This window comes from Bombus fervidus, chromosome 8 (assembly GCF_041682495.2).
Source record: "Bombus fervidus isolate BK054 chromosome 8, iyBomFerv1, whole genome shotgun sequence".
NCBI classification, from domain to species: domain Eukaryota; kingdom Metazoa; phylum Arthropoda; class Insecta; order Hymenoptera; family Apidae; genus Bombus; species Bombus fervidus.
In genome coordinates this window covers 10,839,724-10,858,105 of record NC_091524.1, presented here as the reverse complement: position 1 = coordinate 10,858,105, position 18,382 = coordinate 10,839,724, and the positions used below count along the sequence as shown (strand labels likewise).

The 18,382-nt window shown below is 36.4% G+C and overlaps 1 protein-coding gene and 1 non-coding gene across 2 annotated transcripts in view; both read right to left on the bottom strand.

Annotated features, from left to right (window-relative positions):
• The window catches only part of Cep290 (Centrosomal protein 290kDa), a 169,621-nt gene that overhangs the window by 92,664 nt on the left and 58,575 nt on the right, over positions 1–18,382 (bottom strand). The window lies entirely within an intron of this gene.
• LOC139990397 (U6atac minor spliceosomal RNA) lies at positions 814–919 on the bottom strand. Its single transcript, XR_011800558.1, has one exon. It is a non-coding gene; the product is annotated as a U6atac minor spliceosomal RNA (small nuclear RNA).

Here is an 18,382-nt window from a genome sequence, read left to right as displayed (position 1 = left end):
ATTTGTACCAAGTCCTGTTTCTCTAAGTCCTCAAGTTGTACGAAGGATGGCGTTAGTAATACAGAGATATTCCGTAATGCGTTAACGAAGATTTCTGTTTCGTTAAAACGGAAGTATTATTTACGGTCGATATCAAAGAAAAATTAAATTTTGTTATCGATTTTTAAAATACTATAGCTATATAGGTATAGCTATATAAATAATATAGCTTAAACGTATCTACTCTTCATACAAGACAGCGATAAAATAAATTTATACAGATATTCGTTCATAAAAAGAAATTACCAAATGTATACCAATTCTATTGGGTTGGCAACTAAGTGATTGCGGATTTTGTCATTAGATGGTAATGACAAAATAACTTAGTTGCTAACCCAATATTTAATCAGAGTGGAGCGAGTCAACATTTTGAGAACTTCCATTTACTTGCGTTTCCGATTCGTTTGCGTATCCGATTTTCTTCAGGAACTCGCCGAGCACGCCGTGTTCCGTAAGCACCTGGGTCGTCCTGAAGGGCAGCGGGAGACCGCGTCGGTTCCTTCGTGTCTCCAAATTTGGGAGGAAAAAAAATTAATATGTGATATCTCAAATTTTCCCACCGAGTAGCTTATCTGTAAGTAAAATAGGACAGTCTTTTTTTATGTGAGACAGGTCTGTTGCGGGTGCAGAAACGTCTCTTTTGTTGGGGTACAGATGGTTTTTCCCCTTACTTTTGGTAACATGGAAAAATCAGACTTCGGTCGCCCGGGATTGAACCCGCGTCCCGAACGTTTGTAACTTAAGGCGATAACCATTGCGCCGCCGTTGTCCGACAAAAAAATTTTGGTAAGTGCCGCAGAAAGGCGACAGTGCCTTACTATTTATATGTGTTCCATCCTTGTCTAGGGAAATGCTAAACGTCTCTCCTTTCACACTACACCCAACTCTTAAAACTACCATCTCTTTAGTTTTATAATTAATTAATTTATAACTTTATTCTTCGATATGATGTGTTGTAATAGTCTTAGAAAATACAATGATGTGAAAAGAACAGCGCAGTTATATTCTTACGATCCTTAATTTTATATCTAGCAATTCGAATCATTCATGTACATCAAATTTTCTAAAATTCAAACTGATATATCGATAAAATTCCATTTTTCCTTATTTAAAATTAACATGAATTATTTCGATCCTCAGACGTTCAATTAAATAGTCCGTTTAAATAATAAAAGCGGTTTAATCATATCCGTTCTGCGATACCGCCAGTTTCGACACTCGTTGCTTTATGAGTGAACATTTATGCAATTATTGAAAATTTACAAGTGCAAGAGTAATATAAAACGCGAACCTGATGTAAAAAAAAATATACAAAATATCCAAAATATAGTGCTTTCTATACTACTTGGTAGGTGAAACGACTCTACCGAGATTCTACTTTTTGAATGATAGCTTTAAAAATAGGAGATTGCACAAAGAGTTCGCAGTTCAACTATGACAAAGCTTTTATTTATCATTATTTTTTTTATTTATACTTTATCATCTTTTATCGTGATTTTATTTATTTAAATATACGAAGCTTTTATTTTATCATTGTTTTGTTCTCCATTGTACAAAAGAAGGGAAGATAGCGGGGAACAGCGATTAAGCAGCAGGTGAACAGACTCCAAAAATGGAATTTTCCGTGCTTGCATTCGAGATTTGTCGTCGTTTTTTAAACGAGTCTCTGTACCTTGCTAATTAATGGCAGCCACCTTTTACGCTCTCGTGTAACCCTCTCGTGTTTGGTATAATTCGATCACCAGCTCATTGTACGGGCGTGCATACAGAAAGTGAGAGGACACACGTACCTCGTAATAGCTCGGTCGCGATTACTTTCACAACGAGAGCAAGGTCTTACGTTTTTCGTGGCCGGATGCGTCGTAGTTTGGTTGTTTTGTCGTTTTCGAAATTTCAATAGAGAAATTCCTTTCCTTTGCAGAGTATTCGATATTTCGAATGTTTTGCGACGAATTGTTGGAAATTAAGATCGAGTTCTTAAATAAAAAATATACTGTGGGAGTTGTGACTGTTTTGTAATAATTTTAAGGAAATTAGTAATTAAAAAAAAAAAAAAAAATAGAAATAAAAATAATACAAACATAATAATCCATTTATAGTATCCTTCCAAAAATGTTCCTTAGCTCTAGTGTCCAATACGTATTTGGACAGTAACAAGGATTTTGCTTAAAATTCATAGTCAAGAACGAATAGAAGGATTATGTAACCGCGCCTTCGAACAAATTCTATTAAATAACTTTTTCGAAAGTTTCGTATATCTTTTTCCAAAGAATAATTTGTGGATAAGAAACCAGGTAAAATGACGGTATCAGCTATCGGTATCAAGAAAAGTGGTGCGACCACGATAAACAGGATGTCGAACAATGGACATAACAGGATACGAACGATGCAGGACATACGGACCAGACTCGCCTACTGTGAATCACGCGGCGAGCTATGCAAAAGAATGAAAGTTCCGTGAAGTCGTGTGGTCGCAGTTTCGATTCCGTATTAGAACCACAACGATAATATTACGATACCTTGCTCTTTTTCAACTAATCAACTGGTGTAAACCTCTCTATAACATCTAGTAAATTGTCGATTCGATTCGCGTAAGAAATACCACGTCAAAATATCGTTTTACAATTTTTATACATTCCAAACTTCAATGATTCTAACAGATTTGCGTTATGCCGTGTAATAAGATCGTTGAAATTTCAGTGTTACGTTTTTAGAGATATTACAGAAACATTATGTACGACAAATACGTAATATGAATAAACATAATTTATTTCGTGAAACAATTGTTTAATATTACATATATATTTATATTTATGCATCCGTGGAAAATTTGAAAGTAAAAAATCTATAGAATGCACGTAATATCGAAAAATATTTGTAAAATATTCGTATGTAAAATATACTTGTCACAGTATAAGAGCCTATGTCTTTAATATCGTGGGCATAAAAATTTCGAAAATTTCAGAAATTGAATTTCGAATAAAGTTAGAAAAAAAAAAAAAAAAAAGTTGGAGAAACTTTAAAAGTACGATCGTTTATATATATATAGGATCGAAGCTATTCGTATTGGTGTAAGTTATGAGACCGTAGATTTAATTTGATCTTATCTAACATTGGTTTTATATATCGTTTGATTTGTTACGGTGTTCGAGCCTGATTGTCTTAGGAGAAAACGATCGCCGAGGTTCTATTTCGAGCACAGGAAAATATTATCCTATAGACTATAGACAAAAGCGGAATTTCATTGCAGCTGTCGCAATCTTCTGCTGGCAGAAGTCGAGGACACGTTTGAAGGTAAACGCCAGTCGCGGCAATAAAAGGAAGTATTTAACGATCTAGATTCTAATCTGGAATTCCAAATTCTGATCCACTTTCTCCTATTTCGATGTATACGTACGGCGGAAATATTTTCTTGGAAAGTACACGAACATCATTTCATTCCTGTTCTCTTTACTCTTTCGAGCAACTTCGTTCGTTTCTCATTAAATTCCAACGCGATGTCGAAGATTAATTGCAGATACAGGGAATACGGATATATTCATTTACAATAGTATTAACAAATTAATCTTCCATTTCGTCATTAACAACGAGTCGATAACGAGAAATTAATGTATCGAAGTAAAATTAGAAACAACTGCTACAGGCGATATCAAAAGAAGCATTTTAATTAGAAAAATTTCACCAAATTTAATTCTTTGCTCATTATTTTAATCAGAATCTAAGTCTGTAAAAATTAATGACAAAAACTGTGTTGTAAAATACATCGTAAACGTGAAGTACAAGCTTGAAACAAATACTAACAAATATCGTATTCACACATGTTACATACGTTTAATTAATTTAGCGCGTATACTTTTTAACAAGTGACAAATCAAAGAATGTTCGATCATTATTTGAAGCTCGTTCAATATCGCCCCAGGGATGAATAGAACAGGATCGTGACGGAAAGCGAGCATGAAAATCATAGTTGCCGCAGCATCAGTCAATCAAACGGCCTGGGAAACCGGTGGGACCGCTGACTACTTAGTTTGGAAGCAAACTAGGGCAGAATACGCAACGCTACATGTACTAAATTCCCTTCCCTCTCTCACGTGGATATCCCGATTGCTCTCCCGTTCGCGTTTAACCTGATTTCAAGCTCGTGCCTTCGCGCTCGTTTTGGATATGTACGCAGACCGATCGTTTCTGCCACCTAACTTCAATAAGGGATGTATAATCTACTGTAATATATACAGTGGCGATGAATGAAACCGAAGGGATTACTGTGGTTCAAAATAACACGAAAATCGAGAATAACAAAGTTGCGTTACGCACTTCGTTTAGGAGAAATTCCAAGTTGAAAACAGCAGGAGTGGACAATCGGCAGGAGGAAGAAGAAGTCGAAGACGTAGAATAAAATGCTTCCGCGCTTTGCGTCTCACTTTCGAAAAGATCGAGGTTGCAAATTTGTCGAGCACAGTGTGTCGGGCTAATTCTTAATTAAACGTGTCTAAACTTAATTTTATTATTGTTGAAGTGGTCGCTACTTCTAAGAAAACTCTACATCTGGTCTTTAGTTTTCTCAAGCACTGAAGCCATCGACAAAAGACTGCGTCGAAGGCAAACCATAAACGGTACACATGCAACGTTGGCTTCAGGGTTTTTCAGTCACAGGGTAACACTGCTAGCGCGCGGATCTGGATCAGCTCAATTATATTCCGAACTTTGTACTTACGCTTTAGTATTCAAAAAATATATTTTCTACCTTACAATTTATCCACGCGTTTCTTTGTATTCACATACATCTAATAACCTCAATAATTATATAAAGGAGCGAAACGTTGGAGAAAAATGACGCGAAAGAATTTCAAACGTCGAACAATATAGCCGGCTTTCTTTTCTTCAATGTACGCAAGATAATACGTTTTTAATTTACCGAGGACCAAGCCCGACAAATTACACACACAAACCAGCGCAACACGGTGATTAACTTAATATCGAATCAATTACAGAAAAGGTCGTCCACATGAATTATATTTTATCCTCGTCGCCCCAGTCTTGTTGTAATTTAACGTCCATCCCTGACGTAATCGACAATTATTACATCCTGTAGATTGCAATAAAAAAAAAAAAAAAAAAAAAAAAGAGTTGGTCAGTAACAGACATTCTCTTTCTTCTTGTTCGAATAATCATCGATTAAAATCCAAGACGCATAAATCTGATCGTATCTCGTTCCAGTGTGTTGCATAAAATTTGACCGAGAAAAAAGAGTGCATTGCAAAATCAACGAAACTGCTACAAAAAATTACGCACTGGTTATTTCAATCATCTATCTTTAATTTTGCCAAATTATTACGGAATTCCTAATCGAGAGATTCGACCGCAAGCATGCACCTATAATACAAGTAGGAATATGTCTTTATTCATACCGAATCAATCATCGAAATCTAGAAAAGTTCATTCTCGCAACACCCGTAAAACTGCAGTGGAAAATTACAAATTGATTACTGTAACTACTGCGATCTATCTAATTTCAAGAAACAACCGCAGAATTCCTAACTGAGGATGCAAATCACAAAAGATGTACGATGCGATTCAAAGAACACGCTTTTGATCATATAATTTACAATCGAACCACTGAAATTCCCAAAGATACACCGTTGCAAGTCGATGAAATTTCTCTGGAGAATCACGAATTTCGACCATCGTTAGTACTTGCTATCTGAACAGATCATCGTAGAATTGGCGATGGAGGGTGGCAATCGCAGCCGGTCATGTGACTCACCGTGTTACTCGCTCAACCCTATTATTCCGGAGATACTGTGAAAGGGAAGGCGAACGGGAGGCCGACGAAAAGAAAGATCGCTCGCTTCGGTGATCTAGATCGATCCGCCGCGTGTCTACGACCTCTCTTCTCCGACGGTCTCCGGTCTCTACGTGTGAGCGTTTACTTCGTGCACCTGTACACACGAGTGTCAGGGAAAACACGATTCTCCCGTGGAAGCGGGATCTCTCATACAGGCCTTGCATCGAGATGCAAGATTGCGCAGGAACGCATGTGACTTAGCATCATGTGACTTAGAGAGAAAGTCGATCCGCCGTGGCGGCGGCGCGGTGGCGGCAGCGGCGACGCGGCCACGAGATAGAATGCGCCTCTTCGAACGAGCGATCAGGGTCGGTCATCCGACACGCTTCGTCGAATTCGACGGATACGATGAACCCGACAGACGATCGAACGCACGAGGAATTAGAGGAAATCAATGGCTGACGGATTATCGATCACTGTCATAGAATTCAGTCTAAAGAGTGATTTTATGAAACTGCATTTGCAAGTACTGTGGTATACTTTGTGTGAGGTCTTCCGTCACTAATCTTCTTTTCCTGCGTTTGATTGTAGATTAATTTGATTATAAAAAGTCCACGTTGTGGATTAATCCATTCATATATTCGTATTAGCGAGTTTGTAGGTTAATTGAATTATAATAATAGAAGGTGTCATATGTTCTTACAAATTCTGCGATATTCTCGGAATTTGCGAAGATTAGTTTCGTTTAATTGTATTTTCTAGTACACCTTTCCTTCTTACGGTGTCCGTTACTGTTTGTTACTTCGTAAAGTTCTCGTTCTATCTTCTCGTCGATGGAATTATTTTTTTCATGCCCTTGGACAACCTTCTTTAAATATAGAAATTACGTTTTTGATGTCCTCGCGCCGTTTCTTTTTCATTGCTGAAATCAACTTGTATCCTTGCGCCCGTTTGTTTCTTTTTCTTCGTTAAATCCCTGTCTTGGTTCGTTTTTTTATCATTGAAATGTCCTCTTCCTTAAAAATTTGTTACTAGGATTTCCTTACAGTCTCTACCACACATATATGCAGTTACTAGCATTGGTTCATCATATGCGGAAATCTTACCAGTCTGAATTTCGTCACTGTAGAGGAAGTTACAGTTCGAGTGAAATCCACGACACGATAGGCCGTTTTTCATCATTGACTCAGGATAGAAACGGTACTAATTGAACCCGGAAGAGCACTACCTAGGAACGTTCACAGTGATCACCTGATCATCAGGAAGTATTTTGGTTGAAATAACTAGCAGTGACGACTCAATGCCCACAGATTGCTTGTTTGAATGAAATGGCTGGTAAAATTTTTACCAAATGATTTCGTATATATCTAACAGATCAATTACGACCACCGTAAGCTTGCTTAATATTTGCAACAGTCCTTCCTTTCCTTTCACTTCCTTCCCTCCCTTTTCTTCTTCATTTCTTTCCTCCCCTTCGTTTTATTCCATTGCCTCCTGTCTCTTCCTTCTTCTCCTTTCTCTTTCTTCCAAATTCGTGCCTTCTGCTTTTTTTCTTACCGCCCATCTTCTTCTTATCTCTCTTATCTCGCTTTGCTTCTCTTCTTCAACCCCTTTCATTCTTTCCATCTTCTCCATTTTCTTCCTTCATTTTATTCTCCTTCTTTACTTTCCCTAAATTTCTATTCATAAAATTAATATAACATTACACAGGGAATATGCGACTTTATTAAGAAATAACGAAAAGAGTCCTACTCAGTCTACCTCTCAAGTACAGAAACGCTATCGCCATCAACTTTTATTAGAATACAATCACCAAGCTCCATAAAGGTATGCGTACGAACAGAGGAAATATTTCCCTTTCGAATCACGTGGGTAGCAGCAAATTGATCGGTTCGATCGGCTTCCCAGGAATCGGGAAGTGTCGTAAAACAAAATGTTCGAACGCCCGGAGGAAATATAAAGGCGAAGAAGAGCAAACAACGCGTCGTTATATAAAACGTTATTACAAATAATTACGCAACCAATTTCGTGAAACCAGTGGAATATCAACCTATCGTTCATCACATTGAATCGATCGTCGAGATAGACGGATAATTAGTACAGAAAATGTAGCGTGAAACCGAGCCTAACGGAGCCTCACCGAGCCCAGGTAGATGCCTTTCCTCTTTTGCATTACTCGATCGACCACTCGGCCAGGGAATCCTTTCCCTTTTTCTTCATCGCTTCCTGCCGACACACCAACATCTCTCACGTTCGCTCGAATTAAACGCCTGTAAGTCTATTCACACGTGCAAACGTTCGTTTTCGCGTTACGCGATCGCTACACGTTTTATGTAACCGCAATAAAAACCACACGAATATCCCAATCGTTGCTTTTTTTCTCCCGTTTTTGTTCCATCGATGGTTGAAACGTTATCGCCTTTCGTTTGTCTGCGAACATTGCGCGGATGTCGAACAATTTTCAACGCCGGTGGCTTCTTCAGATATCGCGTTCCTATGTAGATTTGTTTCGCAGGATTAGATTAGATTCTACGGTGTTTAAGAATATCTTTAAATGCAGGGCAATTAACGATTTTTGGCGATATTATATATCGATTTTGAACATTCAGTAGCCAATGCTGCTGGCCTATTGAGATTGACGTTGATCTTAAGCGCGAAATTATTTTTTAAGCAACTTTAAAGTTGGATAGTTTTAAACATTCTGCTGGTAATTTTATTACAGCATTACATATCATGGAAACAAATAACAACGATGGCGACGATCGATACAATATATGTATATCGATATACTGAAAAATTGTAAAGATATTTCGTATGGAATAAATAATAATTCCTAATAAAAACGAATTTCCTGTATTGGTAATAATTATAAATAAGAAGCGAGGTTCTGAACGCTATATCCGAAAATATATTCTCAAGAATGTTTCCCCCGGTTTAATTTCACAATTTTGCAGCTTTCTACTTTAATATCGCGATAAATTACCTATCGAAATTATTCAATTTCTTTAAAATAAATCAGCTATTCCATATATTACAGGTCATTTCAAGTTTATTTCAAATTTATTTTAAATAAGAACTTCTCCTTTTCCTTCCATTATATTTAATAAACTGGCAATTTAACTTTTTAATATTTATCAATCTTATTTTCTATAATACGGCATGTCGAATTATTTATCCTAGCTCAAACGAGTACATCGTTCGTGTTTCTCGTTAAAGTTGTCGCGAAATAAGTGACAACCTGTTCGGTCGATTCGGTCAAGTTGGCCAGGTTATTTCGTTCAGAAATTACCGCATCACGCTACACGTGACAGTGAATAATGTGGCATACCGTTGATTACCCGAAATGAATATAAAAGTGACCAAATTAAGAAGAATGAAATACATACGCCACAGGCCATATTTTTTCCTTTTTCTTTTTATACAAATTTATCCAACAACTTTCACTTAACGAAATTATCAACGAACCACTGCAGTGACATACTTCAACCAATCTGTCAACGCATCTTATCATCGTTCATCACTCTGGAATCTGAGTGAAAAATCTTTTACCTACAGCTGTCTTCTTATCAATCACGTTAAAATTCCCAATGTAAATATTGCGAATGGACTACGGACATATCTATACATTTTGGATATCTTGTACGTATTTGTACATTAAAACGTTTCACAAATACGCAACGATTCAAATCAGTATCATAAATCCACAGACTTTGTTAGTAACTCCATAAAACAATCAAATTTCTTGTCAAGAACTGTGACAGAAAATAAATTAATTCAAACTTGCGTACAAATTTCCAGAATCGGATCAACGAACGTCACGAAATACCTCGAAAGGCGTGTCCCAAGGTCCCCTTGGTGCGCGTCTTTTGATTGACAGCGACCTGTCGTGTTTCAAATTTCGATAAAAAATCGTTTCTCGTCATCGGTAAAGAGAAGAAGATGGAAAACGATAAAAAGACAAATCCGAGTACAACGTATCGAGGAGTCATATCGTACAGAAAACCGCAAAAGGCTGGAAGCCAGATTCGGGTCAGAATTACGGAGAATGCCAAGGTTCCATTCTTCCCCCTCTCGAATGGATGTCTCGATAGCGAAATTTCTTTTTTTGCGTGTATTACTCACGTACGGACTCCTTTGATCCACACCCGATCGAATTTCGGTTATGCGTCTGGGCGAAATGTTATTTCGCAACGAGTGGGCGTACCTTGGAAGAGAATGATGCACCTTTCAGGGTGAACGGTTTAATTATCGTCACCAATTCACAGTTTATTATCTATTCTATCGGAAATTTTTGTCGCTTCCTTTGACATTTGAATACATTTCGAACGTTGAAGAAATTTCGTTTCCAAGCGTTGTACGAACTTCGAGTTTTTCTTATAACATCACTGGACCACGGATATTTATGCAAATTCATATTTTTACGAGTGTAATTAGAAAGACAAAACCCAGATACAGACAATCGAGTTTTTGTTATAACATCACTGGACCACGGATATTTATGTAAATTCATATTTTTACGAGTGTAATTAAAAAGACAGAACCCAGATACAGACAATTGTTTTATTCAATAAGTATTACAAGGAGTAGTATATTTTCGATATTTTATATACTTTTGCACATGCATATTATGTGCACTTTTATAAAAACCCGCAATGTAAAAATTGATGTGGGGTACCTAAATAAAACTTACAAGAACCTCGAGTCACTGAAATTAATCGAGTAACGAGTGAAATAATATCATAGAACGAAGTGTTATCCCAGCGTGAGCGGTAGAAAATATGCAGTATTTTACGTTTACAGTATTTTCGTAACTATGCATATACGAGACACTAAGCGGAAATATATGGTCATTGCATACAGTCAATTAAGGATTATAAATGGCTGGAGATTATAAAATTATTTGATAGTATCAGATCGAAAATGTATGTCGTTAACCTTCGCAGATTGACATTTAAAAATCTCGGATGTATTCCTATAAGGAAATACAAAACTTTCCCCTTTCACCAAATAAACATTATTGGTCCAGTCGCACCTTCAAAGTATTTAAACATTCTCTGTAAACGTATGGTAATGACGAAATCGCACCCTCGTTCGAGTAAATTGGATTTAATTGTTCAGATCAGTAAACTGGTCGACATTTATTGATCAATATTATTCATCGATTTTTTCATTTTCATTTACTTTAAATTTACAGAAAAAAAGTGAAACGTTATATCGGATATAGCGATAGAGAATAGAGAGAATATAATAGTAAGAATATGTTGATGCGTTGTTAGAAATTAATGCAATGCTGTAAATGCGCGTCATGAAATGTGAGTTGAAATGTACGTTATATTACCTCGAGATTTCTATCTAATTATGTATCTATTTATTACTATATCTTACATACACTGTCTCTTCTTGCTCGGCGCGTTTATAAATATCTTTAAGATTAATATAAATGTTATATTAGAATGAACATCGCGTATCGTGCTCCTGTAATATTTGTCTTCTCCGAAAATACTTTCGCAACATCGAGCAGTATTTCATTTCAAGCGGTCTGATTTATATTAACCTGACTGATATGATAGCATTTGCGAGATTCAGGTCAGTATCATATACAAAAATAACAGTGGTTGCTCGTGGCGAATATTTTGAATTTAAAAATAGTAGGAAAAATAACGTTGGTAAATTATTATTTTATTAATCATTTTAACGAATACGCGAATATATGAATTATTAGATGACCGAATATAAAAGATATTACACGAGCCACGCACGAACGAAACTTATCAATCTTATTCAAGTTAATCGGCCGACTTTTTAAAAAGGAGAACATGTACTGAGATCATAAATTTACATTTTAAGATTAAAAATTTTAAATAAAATTAAATGCGTATTGAGATTGAATTTAAATTTTAAACTCTCACATTTAGAGAGATAAGTTTAATTATATGTATTTTGAGATACGTGGTTGCATCAAAGTTAAAATGTCTTTCGAAGATTGAAGTCGATCAGTTTGGTTTCGGAATGGCTCGTATATAAGAGTAAATGATCGGTTTGTTCCCGCCACTTTCGACTTTTTAGCACGAAGAGAGCCTTTCGATGAACGTTGCAGAATTCCACGAGAGGAACGATGAAAGTATTTTCATTCAAGTGAAGGTATCAAGGAGAAAGTTAAAGCGACGATTTGGTGCATTTGATACAATATGTTTTGCAATCTAGGTACAACTGACATTTCAAGACTATTCGAGATTATACGTAAACGAAGCCATTCAAACTGAAATTTAAATTCAAATCAACAAATTACAATTTAAGAATCCAAATTCAAATTTAAGTTAAAAAAATACTGATACAAATTAATAGATTATTCTCGAAGATTCAACTTTAACATTCTATATCCTCTGTCCGTCACTTTCCTTCGTCAAAATTTTCTCGAAAAGAACCCACACAGAATCTAAACCAGCCCGCCCCAAGAACCGTAATAGCACGATCCAGAAAATCCAATCAACTTCTTGCGTCGTAACAAGCGTAACAAGCTATCGCTTTCACCGTCTCAAAACGCGCGTAACTTCAAAAGCAACATCGGCGCGACAAGATCACGAGTCTTCCTCAACGCATAAAGAAAAAATATTCATCTTGATCTACTTGAAACTTGTTAAAGTTCGATCTATCGCCACTGTTTGTGCAAACGACTTAGCAGATGTTCAGGCACGCGTGTAACTGCAATTGTAGTACGCACACGTTGCTCGATCGTCTCGAAACCAATATGAGAGCATGTTATATCATTGTCCCGGATTCGAGTCGTTCAACGACGCACGTTCCCGCTCACATTTGCGTCGGATCGATAACACACGCGCAGTAACCACTGGTCAAACCTGTTTAAAAAACATTTTTCGAGGGAATTTCCGGCGCCGCCCCGACCGCCAAGGATACACCTTTCGCACGTACGCGACCGAGTCTCGTTCCTGAAACTCGGTCACCACAGTGACCAAATTCTCTCCTAATTGCCGAATTCTGTCTAACAACTACTGTTTTAAGAAAGCAAATTTGTTTAATTACTGGAAGACGCTTATTGATATTACGATATAATGGGAATGATATCATTATTGGAAATTATGAAACAGTTTCTGAATGGGATACTTACGCGTGAATCGTACAATATGTTAATCAATTTCGTAACGTATAAAACTCTTAATGTCTTAAAAATGCGGAATTTGTTGATTTATTCCGATCGATGATGTATCGATAAATTAAACAAAATACAATCAAATTATTTACATATAAAACTTCTAGAGCGTGCTGCGAAGGAGAGAATTTTGCAAATTACTGATAAATTTAGCGCAAGATTCCGTAGCGAGAATTTAAGAATGAATTAGGAATGACGTTTGAGGAAATATCGGGGAAAATCCGATGAAATTTGTAACGTTTGAAAAGACCAGATTTTTGAAGAATTTACTCGGAGAAGTGATGTGTCAAGCAATTCGATATATCTTCAGGTGGATTAATTGCAATTGATCGTTGTCGGATTCTCTGAAACGTTCGGTGCTTTAAAAAGAGGGAAATTCTCGAAACGATTATTGGGAGCGATAACGTATCAAAAAATTGTATAATTCGGTCGTTTCGATGGTTTAATTAATTGCCTGATCCAAGAAACAGCGCTATACATATGTTGTAGGTTAAATGTGGTAATTGATAAAAAAAACTGGTTGTTGAAATTGCATGTTTGTGCGATGGAGAGGCAACTACAGTGTCGATTGCGCCGTTTATGACGATATGCGTTTATAACAGTCGATTTCAGCAACTGTGGTGTACCCAACACGTATGAAAAAATGCGGTCACTGTGATACGTGTTTGTTGGCAGGATTTTACGTGGATCATTGAAATCTGACATATTAAGGAGCGTTCAAACGACTATTACTGTCAATATCACCGTCAATATTTAATATTGTCAACATTGTATTAACAATATAAATATGTACATAATTCATCATCTAGATGGCCTCTTATGTATGATAATATTGAAGATCTTGAACACTGACAAATAATATTGATAATAATCTGTATAAAAAGTTACACTTCTGCTGTGTTGAAGAAACGATAAAGAATATGCAACAGAATGTATCACAATGTATTTCTGGCAGTGTATTGGCTCGTCGTTGATCATTACAACGACATATATAGCTAACTGTCTTCAATTTTTTGTTGTAGTTTAATTACGCTATTCAACGATTAATACAATTTGAAACTCGTAGATACATCTATACATATCAGGCAGATTTTATCAAATAATGAAAAGAAACACGAAATTAATAAAATCTGGGACCATCAGCGAGTCGAATAATAAAAACTCGATTTCCCAATAAATTTCTTCGAACATTCATCAATATGATCAAAGTGACTGTAACAAAAGACGATTTACTCGAGCGACGTAATCATACATTCGTCAACTTATATAAAATTAAACTGTCAACTATTCCGATGCCAACGATTATTTAAAAATCCTTTATACACTCCAAGCAAGCTTACGCTAATATATCATCGATATTTCAAGGATACGAGCACAATGAAATTCTTTACATCACTTTCTTTCTACGCCCTTTAACCTTATCAATCAGTTTTTGTTACACACAATGCTCGGCTCCATACCCCATATAGCCCATATACGACGGCGAGGATGTAACAATTCCACATTGAACCCGCTATCTCGCCTTTCATCGTGATTAACGGACCGCGGAAAGTCGAACGATCTTCTTCACGCATAAATAATTAAACACAAAGTGGACGATATCGATAACTATCCCGTTCGAGTTCGCTTCTGAACGAAGGAAATTCGTACGATCGAATAGTTTTCCTCGATGCCGATCAATTAGGTATACGCTCGAGGAGTAACTTTCTCGATTCATCGGCTGTTTCCATCCATCGATCAAACTTAAATCAGCGAAACTTGGCCTCCGGGCGACATTCCATTGCCCAATGCTGCTCCATTTATCGTTTTTCGAACGCGTAAGAGTCTATGGGTGTGGAGGTTTGATTACGTGGAACAGTTTCATTAACGAGAACGTATAGCTTCGAATACGGTGATGTTGATTGTTTTAAATAGCGGTGATCACGTGTGGGCATGAATCTTGTATTGAAAAATTCAGGTACACCGATGAATAAAAGAAAAATCAAAGTTGATACACTACGAATTTTAGTAAATTTTATACTAGACATTTTATACAATATTAATAATTTCGTATTTATTAATTGCTCTTATTAAATATAAATACAGTTCGTAAAATTATGCTGTTTACCTATAGTTCTTGCTTCACGAAGTTTCTTGCAAGAGGCGAGCGAAGGCACGAAAACAGGAAAGGCGAAGCTACTAAGATCACGAGGTTCTTCGTTTTATCGTAATCTTCTTTTCGCAAACAATGGTTTAATGAACCGTTGGAAGTAACCGAATATTGTTTGTTTAGAATTCTCATGGGCGATCGCGTCTACCTTATTTCGTAGCATTCAACGGGCAGCCGGTTGTTGCAAGCTTCTGCAACTTTGTAACAAAGTTGCTTAAACCGGGTTACGTTTGATCGTGTTGATTACAACAGGTTGAATCTCGGTCACGAATCTCAGGTGTTCTCAGTTGCCATTTTAACAATTTCGCTATCATTTTTGACACTCTTCTAGAAGAGTTACAACGATACGAAACAACGATAACATTTATCAAATAAAGTATATCAAATAAAATATAAAACACAAAAAGTTAAATGCTTTAGAGCTAAACATAAGACTCAAAACTAATCTTCGTGATCGTTTAGTACCTGACAATATCGATGGAAGGTTAACCATAAGAACGATACGGATCTGTGAGTGAGTCGCGTGATTCATCCGGTCCACCCTAGTCTCTTTCCTTGTCTCTTTTCTTTTTCCGTTTCACGTAACGAAAAGTGAATGTCAGTGGCATTTAACGTTCCGGCGCCGCGGTGTGGCCGTCCAAGGAAATCTGGTGCGTAAGCTTACGGAGAAGGTTCTCGCGAAGGCGACCTCGTGAGACATCGCGGCCCGACAACTTTCGAAGATCGCGAATGCCTGGAGAAAGTGCTCTTTTTTTCGATTCACCTCAGTCGAAATCGCGGTTGCATGTAAAGCACGGCCGTTCGCGATCCAGAAAGACCACTACCATAATCGACTTACAATTTGATTCTACCAAAATCGGAATAATCAAAGTTGATAGCGAATTTACCATTTCTTTGTTCGATGGTGTCTGGTAACTAGAATTGGTTCACGCTGTTCTTTCTCGAAATCATTATTTTAAATTCACATATTTTCGCATAATTATAAGTAGACTTCATTCATACGTAGAGGGTGTATACATTATACAATATGCATACGTATACAAAATATACAAAGTAGGATATTTGTTATGATATTCAGACAGAGATACAGATTTTTATTTAGGTTGCGGATTTTTGTAGATGTTCGTAGAAATCTGTATAGTATGAAATGGTATTATAAATGGTATATGAAGATATGGTGACCGAATATCATAATTACAAATCAGTTTATAGGAATATGACATCTTGTGACAAAGAAAGTTTGGGATGGAACATATCGAGTCCATATGAGCGAGACCAAAGGTCTATCACCTGTGTATTAACCGAGTTTCTCGGAAGCCAAATTGCATAATAATGAAATAAATAAAGTATGATTGATTTGATCAACTGCACTTTTTCGTTTTCACCCGTAGCTGAATGAATCGTGTTCAACTTCTCGACGAACAAACATCTTACTTTCATATTACATTTATTATAAGGAAGTAGCACAAAAAATTAATCCAAGATAAATTTCGAAGAATAATATTTGTAATATCATCACCTGTTTCTACCTTTCAATTTATGAACTTGTTGAATGTAGCTTCTGAGTGTTTTAATCCTGTCCCAACTGTAGTCACGATTAAAGTGATCGTCCTCGAAAAATGGCCAATATTTAAACGATTCGATACGTTCGATCAACAGGTCGAAATGCAATTGTTGACGATTCGTTGGTAGTCTGCTCTTAGCTCGTAATTAAATTCTAATTAGTCACAGTAGAGTATCCAGAACGGTAGTGTGATAAAGATAAACGAGCCGGAACGCGAGCGAAGATCAGCAAGAAATATCGAGTAATTATATCGACGTGTATGCTGTCACATTATGTACACGTTTTCTGACCAAGCAATTTAAACGATCGAAGAAAATGGCCAATTTGTAGTACAAGTAGAAAGTCGAAACACGCTGATCATGCGAACGCCCATTGCTCCAGCTGTAACATGTACCGTGACTTCGATACGATGACTGCACTTGAAGGTTGCGCGTGGACATTGCTCCGCTCGATGATACGCACTATTTTTTCTCGTTTGTTCGGGCTTTGTATTTTCTGCGTTACGCAGTGTCTCATATGCAGGAGGATAAAATCAATGGGACGAAGAGAATCATAGATGTAGAAATTATATTTCCAAGGTACGAATGAAATGCGAAGGTTTACAGTTTTTTTTTTTTTCTTATTTTTTTCCGGGGAGGAAATCCGCATGAACACTCACCGCTTCTAGGGGGAAGAGCGGCGTGGTAGTGTCGGATTCCAACTGACCAAAACCTGCACGATGACCGTCTCTCTTACGATCGAGACGACAGTCTAATCGGAATTTAACAACTGGGATATTTCAAGTTTTAGAGGTTTTATAATTTGGAAATTTGAAGATTTAGAAATTTGAAAGTTTGGAAATTTGAAGATTTAAAAATTTGAAAGTTTGGAAATTTGAAGATTTAGAAATTTGAAAGTTTGGAAATTTGAAGATTTAAAAATTTGAAAGTTTGGAAATTTAAAGATTTAAAAATTTGAAAGTTTGAAACTTTGAAGAATTAGAAATTTGAAAGTTTGAAAATTTGAAGATTTAAAAATTTGAAAGTTTGAAACTTTGAAGAATTAGAAATTTGAAAGTTTGAAAATTTGAAGATTTAAAAATTTGAAAATTTGAAACTATGAAGAATTAGAAATTTGAAAGTTTGAAAATTTGAAGATTTAAAAATTTGAAAGTTTGGAAATTTGAAGATTTAAAAGTTTGAAAGTTTGGAAATTTGAAGATTTAGAAATTTTGAAATTCAGAAGCTTGGAAATTTATAAATTTGAGTATTTAGAGAGAGCGGGCAGAGAGAGAGAGAGAGAGAGAGAGAGAGAGAGAGAAAGAGAGAGAGAGAAAGGGGGAGAAAGAGAGAGAGAGAGATATTGAGAACAGAAAAGATTTGGGAATTTAAAAATCTGAGAAGCTAGGAGTTTGAAGATTGAAAGATTTGTATTGGAACAAATTCTTAATAGGTAACTTGATAACTTACAAGCTTGTATTTGTTCGGCAAAGCACTTGGAAAGCATAAGACGAAGCAAAAGACTTATCGTTGCAATAAGATCAGAGAGAAACACGCGAAGTATGCCAAGCCCGATACGAAAACAACGATTCGAATGCATAACAGACTCCACGTATAGGATAGAATATGCAACGAAGAAAAGACGTTTAGAAACATGAACTACAATAAACTACACTTATACAAAGAAATCGTGGGTGAC